Genomic DNA, 11,771 nt, shown 5'->3' with positions numbered 1-11,771 from the left:
CGGCCTTGCACCTTCCCTAATGACCTAACTGATGGGTGTAAGTGTTCTTTATTGTTTCTCTCACCTGATTGACGTTGAGGACTGGGGTGGGATTTGTTAACTCCCACCTTGTCTAGGTTTAGACTGGGTGGGTGGGACACTACGCCCAAGGTTTGGGGGTACTTAGGGGAACATGTTTGGGGTTCTGTTAAAATACTGTGGTGGAATTTGGTACTGCCTTGGTATGGCTGCGCCCACTGGAGAGGATTTCTGGAGTCTACATGCTGGTGGCTAAGAGATGGATGGTTGTGGTAGGCTGAGTGGAGCTTTGCTGGACTGGACAGAGCATGGCTGTTGCTACACATAAAATGATTACCTGGAATGTCCTGGGACTGCCCCAATTCGAGAAACGTAGATGAGTGTTTGCCTATTAGAAACATTACAATATTGCCATTGCATTCCTTCAGGAAACGCATATATGGGGGGATTGCATCCCCAGCCTGCACAAGCCCTGGAGGGGCAAATCTACGCCACCTCATACTCTGCACATGGGATGCTTATCTGGTTAGACCCAGGGATGTAGTTTAAACATCTAACCCACTTAGTAGACCCAGAAGGGCGATATGCCATACTCCATGGGACCCTAGATAGTCAGGAACTATGTTTTATCAACCTTTATGCCCCCAATAATGACTTTTCCCCGACATCCTGACTAAGGCAACCTTCATAGAAAAAGAGCTGGGTTGACTGGAGTTGGTGTTCCCCTTCAACCCCCAAGTACTGAGGATGTGGAATACGGCTCTCACCAACCTACTGGATGATTGGCGCTGCCTGGAGCAACACCATTACACAGCTTACAGACAGTGGCTACACACAAAGGGAGATAAAACGGGAGCACTGTTAGCTTGAATAGTCCATAGCTAAACCCCTTACCCTATAGTGTTGTCACTCCGTGCTGCTACGGGTGCCCTAGTACACACTCAGAGGGTGATTAGTAAGGTGTTCTACACACATCTATGTGAAGTATATGCTGAGCAATCACCTCCACTACTGGAGACTATCTTGGAATTCCTGATAAATATTCCGCTCCCTCGCTTAGACTCAGACGCTAAAGATGCTCTGGATGCCCCACTTTCCAAAAGAAGATATTGTGGTGGTGATTAAACATCAAAAGACAGCAAAAACCCCAGACAGCAATGGGCTGTCTGTGTAATTTTATAACAAACATACAGAGCTCCTAGCTGAGACGCTGCTTGAGGTCTATAACGAGGCACTGCAACGTAGCACGCTTCCATCCTCCCTATGAAAGACAGGTGGTATTCATGATCCAAAAACCAGGGCAGGACCTGATGTTGCCCTCGGCCTATAGGCCGATATCCTTACTAAACATGGACATGAAAATCCTCAGTGGAGCCCTGGTGGCGCTTCTCCTCCCACAGATGCCCACTCTTATCCACCCAGATCAGTCGGGATTTATCCTACAATGGAATACTCTACATAATTTGAGAAGGTTGGTGCATGTATATCACACCCTAAAGCTTCTGACTGATGAATATGCCTTGGCGTTCATGGACATCAAGCAGGCATTCGAATCCCTAAGTTGGGACTACCTATAGTGAGTACTCCAAGAGAAGGGTCTGGATCCCAGATTCATCCTCTGGATCCTCCTGATTTACTCAGACCCACACACCTGGGTGCAATGCGGGAGCATGATATCTGCGCCTTTCTGACTATATAGGGGCACACGACAGGGCTGCCCCCTCTCGCTGCTCCTGTTTGCCATAGACATGGAGCCCGAGTTATTCAGCGCCTAGCCTGCTAAACATCATGCAGGAGTTCAGAGAGATCACATGACTTAAAATCAGCCCAAATACGTCTAAACTGTTCCCACTGGGTGGACTGGTAGAGACTGAGGAGAGAAAGCCCCCTCCCTAGTGTGGGCTTTCCCTGGGAACTCCCTGAGGTCCCCTACCTTGGGATACAATTAACTCATACAGTACCAGCCTATCTTGAGTGAATCATTGGCTGAGGGATGTAGGGGATTCAATTTTCAACTCGATTCTGGAAATAACTACCATTATCCCTGATGGGTAAGATCGCTTTTTCCAAAATGATAATACTTCCCTGCTGTCCTTGTGCTCTACAGAGCACTCTTTATGCGATCCCACAACATTACTTTCAGACTTTGGATAGTCTGATGGTGGACCTACTCTGGGGACCTAAGTGTAAATGTGTCAGGCAAACTACCCTAAAAAGACCATGGGAACAAGGAGGACTTGATGTCCCCCACCTGGATTTCTATGATATGGCAGCCCAATTACAGCACGCGGTGCACTGGATAGACCCAGATGACAAATGGGAGAAAAGACTCCTCTGAGGCACATATGGAAAGATATCCCTGCAGGTACTACTGATGTTGGGGCAGAGGATTCCTCCGCCCTCCCCCACATCATTTATGTGGTGTTGGAGGTGTGAGAGTTAGTTCAACAAGTTATCAGTTGTGCTCCCTATGCTGTGGAGATGCCTTTGTGGGTGATACAACCCTTCCTAGAAATTGCAAACTCCATGTCTGTGCATAGGTGGAAGGGTGGCAAGTGTGAAACTATGGGGGACCTTTACCCTGGGTAATGCTTTATAACCAGAGAGGAAGCTAATGCCACATTGCCCCTAAGGGGAGGACAGTACCTACAATACATGAAGATCTCGAGCATGGTGTGCGAGATGTGGCCCTCTTTCCCTTATAAGCCGGCCAGGTCTAGCGTCTTATCGACCATGACAAACATAGCAGGGGCCACAGATTAATTTCCCACCTATACCGAATGCTGCCGCTGATCTACCACAAACACTGCTTCCTTTGCAGAATGAAAGGGAGACCATTATCGGAGACCCACTATCGAATAAAGAATGGGTGAAGGTCCATGAAGGAGTGTGGAGAGTCAGTTCCAATGCTCACTTTAAACTCATACAAAAACATTTTGTACACCAGACACATCTTACCGCTGAAACGCTACATGTGATCTACCACCATCAGTCACTGGTGTGCCCCCCGGTGTGGAATGCTTGCATCAGACTTCCTACATAGGATCCGGAGGCCTCCAGACGGCCCACACTCCCCCCACCAAAAATACACAGACCGACAAACTTAACTCGTTGGAAGTGGTTTTTATTATTAAAACATTTCAAAACATCTTATAACTTTTAAAACAAAATTAGTTATAACAAGTGTAGAAAGTTATTCATTCCACAAACATTTTTTATTTATATGTCATGAGAGTTTAGTGACCATAAATCAAATCTAACAGGATCCCTTCCTGTCCTGAACCACCATTGGACCACACAGGTGACCCATGTCTCACCTGTATCCATAGGAGGGGCGGTTACCCTGACTACACCGTACCTTGTCCTCATGTTTCAGGTTCCGCCCCCCCTCCAAACACCAATCAGACTCGGGGTGTAACGGGGCGGCCAAGAGCTTGGAGCCCCATGTTCCCCCCAGCGATCTGAGCTCTCTTACCCACTGATCTGGTGTGTACATCCGCTGGTTGGCTCAGAACTTCAGGATCCTATCCCAGGTGTCCTCCCGGGGGCCCAACCTTGGGGACCCCCCCTGTTGTTTCTAGTCACATTTATATCTCAATTTCCGCCACGAGGGCGACCAAGGCCCAAAAGGTCCTTCGCCCTCCCCACCCAAGAAAAGGCTGAGAGCAGAAACCCCACATGTCACGGATAAATTGATCTGTCCCCTCACCAGATAAATGCACCTGGACCTTGTGAAACATGTGGGCGCCCTTCAATAGTTTGTGGGGGGTGTTCCATAAGGGCCCAGGGCCTGGGCAAAGTTTTGCCATCTCGGCGTTAAGCCTGCGTACTGAACCATTGATAGACCTTGATCTGATCCGTGTGCCCCATTGTTGACGCTGCACCATGAGTGACCAAGCAATTGCTGCATTTGGAAATTGTTTTGCCAATTTAGTGATTTCTAAGAATACTGTCTCCCTCAGTGCCTTATGGCCCAATCACACCAAGTCGTTGCCTGCTGGTGAATAATGATTAGATCCGGGGACTGCAGCCCCCCACATCCTTTCGCCGTATTGACAAAATGCTGTAGTTGAGTGATGCCTGCTCCAACAATTCCATACCCGCGGAACTCCACACCTTGCACGATCGCCGGATTCGACCCACGGAGCTGTTACACCCGGTACGCCGCCCGTCGAACAAATGAATGACCCAAAACACAAACTACATGTTTAGACATTTGACTGAAAAGAAAAGAAAAGAGCGTGAGAGATCACATACAAGCACCAGCGGTGCCATTATACCAATTCTGGCCTGATGTAACGCTCGTAACACTCCGACAAGTGAAGCATAAGCAAAGCGAAAATAGTTTTGCAGCGCAGTCCAAATCTAAAGCCAATAGCAGACGGGGGACCAAGCCGCTCGTTTTCATTTCCCCTAAGAATCTACCGGCGTTTTTCGCTAAAGCAGCTGCTCCTCTATGAAATTACAAACAAGTAACCAGTTGCCACCCTGCCTAAAGGGAACCAGTACCGAACCAGACACCCTTCACCCACGTGAAAGAAAAAACCCTGCTGAGGAAGTGCCCAATTCTCAAACGGGAAAGAAGGTGGCTACATTTCCAAATTCCACGTACACCACAAACAGGGTGTCTTGCTTGCTGCCCCACCACAGAATTGAAAGTGTCATCTACACTGGACGGCCTCCGCCCAAACATTTTTCTTACCATTAGGTCAAATGAGCCGCTGCTCGCCTTGGCCTCAGCAAAATGTAGCACAAGCATCAGAGCTTATAGCTGTCATGGAACAGTCTGTTGCAACCGGCCTCCTAGTGAGGAGCAGCCCGGGGATTCCACCAACCAGACAAGAGAGAGCCGGCCCGCCCACCAGGGAGAGAAAGAACGAGAGACATCCTGCGCTTGTCTCTGCAAGGGTTTGACGTGCCACCACGCCAGTCTAGCATTGGGCAGGTAAGGGGCCCCGTGATGGGAGTGTCAAGTATACAATGTGCTTTGGCACATGAGATATGAGTGCTGCCCTGGTGGCGCACTACAATGTACTTCAGCGAACAGAACCCAGATGAAGCTCCGCCCTTGACTGGAACGAAGAGATAAGCCCTTGAATTACATACCTAGTAACCTAAGGGCCAGCCACTGAAAAGGTATCACATTCGTATGAATATGCGGGGTCCACTATTCCGTTCACACAAAATCTGTGATGACTAGGCTCCTGGCGTGTAGCTTCTGATGCATGGGTAGTACACTGCAATTAAGTCAAGGATCCCATGACCTAAAGCTATAGTTTTTCATACTCCCCTCGTCAGAAGAATTTATTCGTGGTGGTATGGTGACAGAAACAATTTGTCAACAGTTTAATTTACAGACAGAGAGAACATCCTGACTTTTCTTTCTGTAGCGCTTCATCCCCTTTTGTAAGTGCTTGTGTGATTTATGGACTCGCAGTAATTTGGTTACCGTAAAAATTGGCACGCATTTCACAAATCTTGAAAGGCGAACTTTCGTCAGACTGGAACTATCAAGCTACCAAATTATTAGGTTTTACACTAGCCATAAGGGGTGCCACAGGTGGACAGGCGCAGGAGCCCCGTGTCCCCCTTAATTCAAACAGCTGAGGCAGTGAATTCAATCGTATTTAAGCTTCTTACACAGCAAAATTGGTACTCAGTTCCCCAACCCTGAATGAGCGAACTTTTGTCAGACTGAAACTCTAATTTTTTGCTACCAAATGATTAGGTTTCCCACTAGCCATAGGGGTGCAACGGGGTGGAAAGGGGTGGGAGCCTCGTGCCCACCTTAATTCAAACAGCTGAGGCAGTGAATTTGTTTGTATTTAAGCTTCTTACACAGCGATGCATCCAACCGGTCACGGAAGCTGTTTCCAAGAGCAACCGTGACTGTTACCTATGATGTAAACACTGCGGCACAGCAAGGTGACAGGGAGCCTTCCTGCATTACTTCCTGCCAGACTTTTCTTAAGTGCTAGTAGCGCGTGCACCCTGGTTGTGCCTCCCGGTCATAATGCACCATTGTTGGTTAAGTTATCCCCGCTGCCAGCATACACCTTCGATTATGTACATGCATAGAATTCCTTTTTCTCCCGCACAGACTTTAAAAGCTTGAGACACTGTCCCTAGCATAGTAGCACGAGGTTCATCCAAGCGTTGCGCAGTGAACCATGGTACCTTGGCACCCTAGGAACACTTATAAGTAATGTACCCCTAAAATAACACCGAATATTGTTCTTGTGCCAAGTGTGTATTGGAAGTTAGCAGTGCCTTTGCTAAACCTGGCTGCTGAAACCTGACCATGCAACGAGCTTAGAAGCAGGCTCCAGGTTTCCTTGTGTTGTCGCCGGAACTTGATTATTTCTAAATAACACTGTTTTAACAGTGGCCAAGAGGCCCAGTTTGCTTCCGCACACTGTGCTCCTACCTATATTGTGCATGTTCAATACCGATACCTATAAAATTGCCAACTTATACAGACCCAGCACAGGCGTAGCAACCTGCAAGACAGAGCCAAGCCTCTGCTGCCGGAGCCCCTCGCACGTGCACATCGCGCCTACCAAGGAAGCTGCCTCGCACCTTCCCAAAATTAAAGCCCGGAGCGCTTATGGCACAGGGGAGAACCAAACCCCTGATTGTGGATAGCCTAAGAAACCAAAAGAGGTAGAACAACCCTCTGCCTTACAGCTCCTTACGGAAAAGTGACGTGACATTCTGCAGCTACACAGCCATGGTTTCCATAGTTTGGCAGAGGTGGGCACGTTGAGCTGCACCTGTGTCACTCCTCAAACGATGGGTGGGGACTCACCGAGTTCAGGAACACTACCTTTCATAGAGTACTTGCCAATACAGCTTCCAGTTTTACTCGGAATTCCATGGCGAGCCTTAGGATTACCCTACGACTGGATCCTAGTATTATGACCTAAACTTCAAGGGTGAAAATTCACCCCAGTTTTGTAGGGAAAACGTATTGAGTAGTGTGGCCGCCAATACACCGACATGCTGAGCCAATGCAGTGACATGCCAAATACATTGTAACCTACTCCCAAAGGGATCAACACCTGTGTGGCACATGGCAAATTAAGTAATCTCCAGTCATAAATAAAGTGGGTCTAATTCTGGCTCATTAAAAACACTCAACAGCTGGGACTGATTTACGTCTAAAGTTTGCCCTGAGTCTAAAGCACCAATGGCGCCGTTGTTTCACCAGAACCAGAACTGAATCCCCAGGAGAGTGGAAACGAGTCAAATTGGGTTAAAAGCAGTGCCCAAGACACGCTGCGACGCTCGCATTCATTTCCACTGTCGCCACCCTCGATGTTTTCGCAAGGTTCCTCTTTTTTTTATTTTATTTTTTTAATCATTTTGTTACAGACCTGGGAAGAATTGGGGTTGTCGGTTCCTACAAGTCCACCCCTCCCCCATTAAGAGAGGTACCTGCGAATGTAGGGCAGGCTCGAAATTTAAATGCACCACTTATTTTTTCTCGGACCCAAAACCTTTGAAAGTGCGTGTGTGCGTCCCACCCAACTGTACCACATACCTTGTAAGTCAACGGTACCCCGTGGTTCTGAGGAGGGGGTAAACGATGGACACAGGGACAGCTACGGCGCAGGGGGAGTTAAATTAGAATAGCCAAAAAAGGAAAGAACAGCCAAGGCAACCTAAATACTATCACACGCACGCTGGTAGTGCTCCATGCCGATATCCGGCAATCACATGTTTTAGGCCTATGAAAAACTCCCTCGTCCCACCAGCATTGCTGCTGAGGTAGTTAACCCACTTGATTACATGAAAACAATACATGGTAGAGTGGGTGAGAGAACAATGCGATCAATGTATAAGGACTCTCCCCCCTTCTGATTGCCAATTGATTAGTGTGTGTGGCGAGTGAGTTGATATACTCACGTAGCTCCTAAACATAATATTATTGGAATCAACATGACCGTACATGTGGAGATATAGACATACCCCGCATAAACCTTCCATACCTAGCACATTGCTAGCCTATGTGCCTATGCCTGCCTATGACAAATAGGCATGCGCACCCAAAAGATGCGGACGTGCCTCGGTTTGTGCGCATGTCCCTATTGAGGTATGTGTCCTTTTTTTTTATTTTATTTTTTTATATATATAAAGTGATGACCAGATGCCAATTGAACAACTGATCTCATGAAACTACTTAAAAGTAAAGAAAAACATGCTTGAGTAATCTACATTAGGTGGACCTTACATTGAATAGCCGAAAATTCCCTCACTTCCCTGAGCAAATAATGCCCTCAACAAACATATATAACATCGTAAATTACAGTGTAGTTTTAAAACCCCAACAGGCCTATCTCACTATGAACTCGGGATTTGAAGCTACAATCTCGGGTCTCTCGGGTCCCTCTAACCCTATTCCAATTTCAATGTGGGTGGCCCCCACCTCTTTAAAAGGACGACAACACCATGCAGCCCCAGCCCACTCTACACTCGGACATGCTGACAATAAGGGAATCTCTGTTTAAACCTAATTAAATCATGTCCGAAAAAGGAAATACATGACAGGTAATTTTCCACCACGTCCACAAAGCAGTAGCGGGGCTCCGGTGATATCTTCGAAATTTAGTTTATATGCGCTAACGATCAGCGGAGCCAACCCAGGAACTAGGGAACCAGGCTCCAGTCACGACGCCAGCTAAACATTATGTGGCTAAAATTAATACAAAATTGCATGCCCATCTGAGCAACCTGAGCAGTGAGTCAAATTACTGTGGTATTTTCTGATTATTAACAGGCTGCCATACCCATGAATACAATACAAACCACTGATTACCTTCCCTGCCTTCCTGGAACTCGTGGCTAAAAGAGTCGCACCCCACCGTGCGTGTAGTGTACACGCTTGAATACCTGAAATCCCGGCGCCGCCGATGCACTGAGCCCGGCTTGGAATGTGCCCCTCTCCTGTCGGAAGGCAGATCCCTTCCAGGTAGAATCTGGTCAGAGGCTCAGGGGCCAGCCAAGGATGAAGCCCGAGGCTCTGGAGGGGGAAGCCCATGAACAAAGGGGGGCCTGGAAATGTCCGTCCAATCGTGCCAGGTCATCCTCTTGACGCTGATCTCAATCGCGGGCTCCCGCGTGAATCCGGCCGCCGCAAAAAGATAAAGAAGGCCTAGCCTTCTTGGGGGGGCTCTTAAATAGCCCCCCCCCCCCGGATTGCGGCGGCCGGATCCGGCCAGAAACCAACGATGACCCCACGTCTGGTCCCCTGCTGTACTTCCGCCACAAGGCCTCGCGAGGCGTGGGGGCAGAAGTCCGGCCAGCACTGTGCACCTCCGGTGCGAAGAAAGGGGGAGTGAGCCTTGGGCCTCGGAGGCCCCGACCCCTAACGGGCCGCACCCCCCCACTTTGGTGAGGGCGCTTTTCCCTATGTCGTGAGCTTGCTCCTTCATATCCTCTTATTCGAGAGAGATGCTGGAAAGTATTAATAAGGTCCTGGATGGGCAGTAGAACAAGAGATTTAACCAGTCTTGCTGGGGCTGCTTCCATCACATTCTAAGAAACAACGCAGCAGGAAACGTGTCCTCCTTGGACCACTTCTAGCAAAAAGCATTTAGCCATTTTATGGCTACGGCCGACACCCCCTACCCATGCCGCATGGGCAAAAGATATACTTCAGTGGACAAGTGCAGAAGAAGTGCAGATGCTCCATGTTCGCAGGCATGACCGCTTAGAGAATGACCTGCGTGCATGGTCAGCCATGTTGTCTGACATGCAGGAGGCACAAAACCCTCCTGAGTCTGATGAAAGAGATGCCTGATTGATTGAGGGCTCTGAGATGAGGCACAGAAGGAGTATATACACCATTAGACACTCGTACAAGTAAGGTAATGAAGTATACACATGGCCACCAGATCTCCTAAATAGACTCCACATGCTGACCACCACACAAGCAGACCATGGAGTGGGGCGGAGAGGAGTTATAAGTTAAGTTTTGATTGTTCTGTATTATAGAAGTGTGATCATGATCTGTGTCAGGTCCCTATCCTGCCTGAAACCGGGAATGACCACGCAAGACGATATGTGGTGATGGACACCGTAGATAGCATAGGGTGCTGAGAGACCTTATCCTAGGCCCACCTATGCAGCTAACCAATTATTGTTGATTTGTTGGGCTAGTTCTAATAGCTCAAATAATGTATGACTGAATATGTAACTCACAGGATGCAATACTACTTTATCTTGACACTCATGATGTAAAGGTTATGTGATCTTCGGGAAAATCAATAAAGTTTATTAAATAAAAATATATTTTTTGCAAAAGAATCCCACAAGGTTATACACAGTCACCCTTTGTCTTCTCCCAAGTACTTATAAGAGATCTTGAATCTTTGAAGTTGCCCTGTGAGTCAGTCAGTGAGTGGGTGCTCACTTGGTACAATACATTGATGATTTCATGACTGCATCGAAAACAAAAGAGGGATGTAATTTGGATACTATTGCATTCTTGAATAATTTAGCTAACAATAGGCACAATTTGTCACCTAAAAAGTTTAATTATTGTCAGACAGAAATTACTTATCTAGGACATCATATTCAAAAAGAGGCTAGAAAGGTTTCCAAAGAATAGATTTCTGCAACTCTGAGAATTATTATGCCAACTACAAAGAGAGAAATTACAGTGTTTCTTGGAATATTTTTTTAGCTACGTCAGTAGATTACCAATGTTTCCTTAATTGGAAAGCCATTATAGATATTGCCTCATTGGGCCCGATTCACAAACCTAAGTTACACTTTTGAAAAGTTTACACTTTTTAGTAAGTTTACAACTTTTGGTATTCATAAAATAACTACAAAAGTCTAAGTTACATGCCGCCACCCACAGATTCATTCAATTGTCTTAATCTTGTGTGGACAGGCAACTTAATTTCCTCAATCCCTCTCTAATCCACTCTAAACCCTCTTACTTCTCCCTAATTCCATTTTCTTTATTAGTCAGTCTGCCCCTTTTACCACTCACTCTCCTGTGTCCCTCCCAAATGTACTATTCAAATCTATACTTACGTGCGTGGAGTCTGTAAAATCGGGGTGGAGTAGAGGCAAAAGTATCAGCAAAACTTATACATTTGAGCAATTTTGTAGTACATTTTTTAGTACTACAAAACATACTACAAAGTGAAGTTTGAAAATCATGCCCATAGTGATGTAGTTGAACTGGTACTTTGGGATGAAGAATGTATACAAACCTTCCTGGAGCTGGACACGCTTTTTGTATGGCACCCGCTCTAGGAATGCCTGAGAGAGTTTTATTTATTTTGCCATAAAAAATAAAGATGCTTGCTTTCAGTTCTTGCACATTAACATGGCAATGGAAAAAGACCTGCTGCATATTTTTCTGGAACTCTAAATACAGTTCCCACAGCTTTGACTGGCTGCTTGAGATCAGTGGCCGCTGTTTCTATTGCTATTATTCAAAGTGCTGCAGTTCTTATGGGTCAGACATTAATGTGTTAGTGCCTCATTCAATGGTGACAGTTCTGACCCAAACTAAAACCCAATACCTAGCAAATGATAGATTGACTTAATATGAATTAATTTGTTCTAGAAGCTCCAAATGGATCAATAAAAAATATTTTATATTTTAAATCCTGCTACTCCTTTGCCACTTCCAAAAGATGACAAAGATGAGGGTGTATGTGAAATTGAACATGACTGCCTTAATGTAACAGCATTGTGCACTAACCCAAGAGGTGCCACTCAGTTTGTCTGAT

The 11,771-nt window shown here is 46.6% G+C and overlaps 1 long non-coding RNA gene across 1 annotated transcript; it reads right to left on the bottom strand.

The window, feature by feature from the left end:
* Positions 1–3,126: 3,126 nt before the first annotated feature.
* LOC138261830 (uncharacterized) lies at positions 3,127–9,244 on the bottom strand. Its single transcript, XR_011199154.1, has 2 exons — positions 8,911–9,244; positions 3,127–4,238 (listed from the first exon to the last, which is right to left on the bottom strand). It is a non-coding gene; the product is annotated as an uncharacterized lncRNA (long non-coding RNA).
* Positions 9,245–11,771: the final 2,527 nt, after the last annotated feature.

The sequence above is a fragment of the Pleurodeles waltl genome, chromosome 10, assembly GCF_031143425.1.
Source record: "Pleurodeles waltl isolate 20211129_DDA chromosome 10, aPleWal1.hap1.20221129, whole genome shotgun sequence".
In the NCBI taxonomy this organism is placed as follows: Eukaryota; Metazoa; Chordata; class Amphibia; order Caudata; family Salamandridae; genus Pleurodeles; species Pleurodeles waltl.
This window is presented reverse-complemented; position numbering and strand designations above follow the sequence as displayed.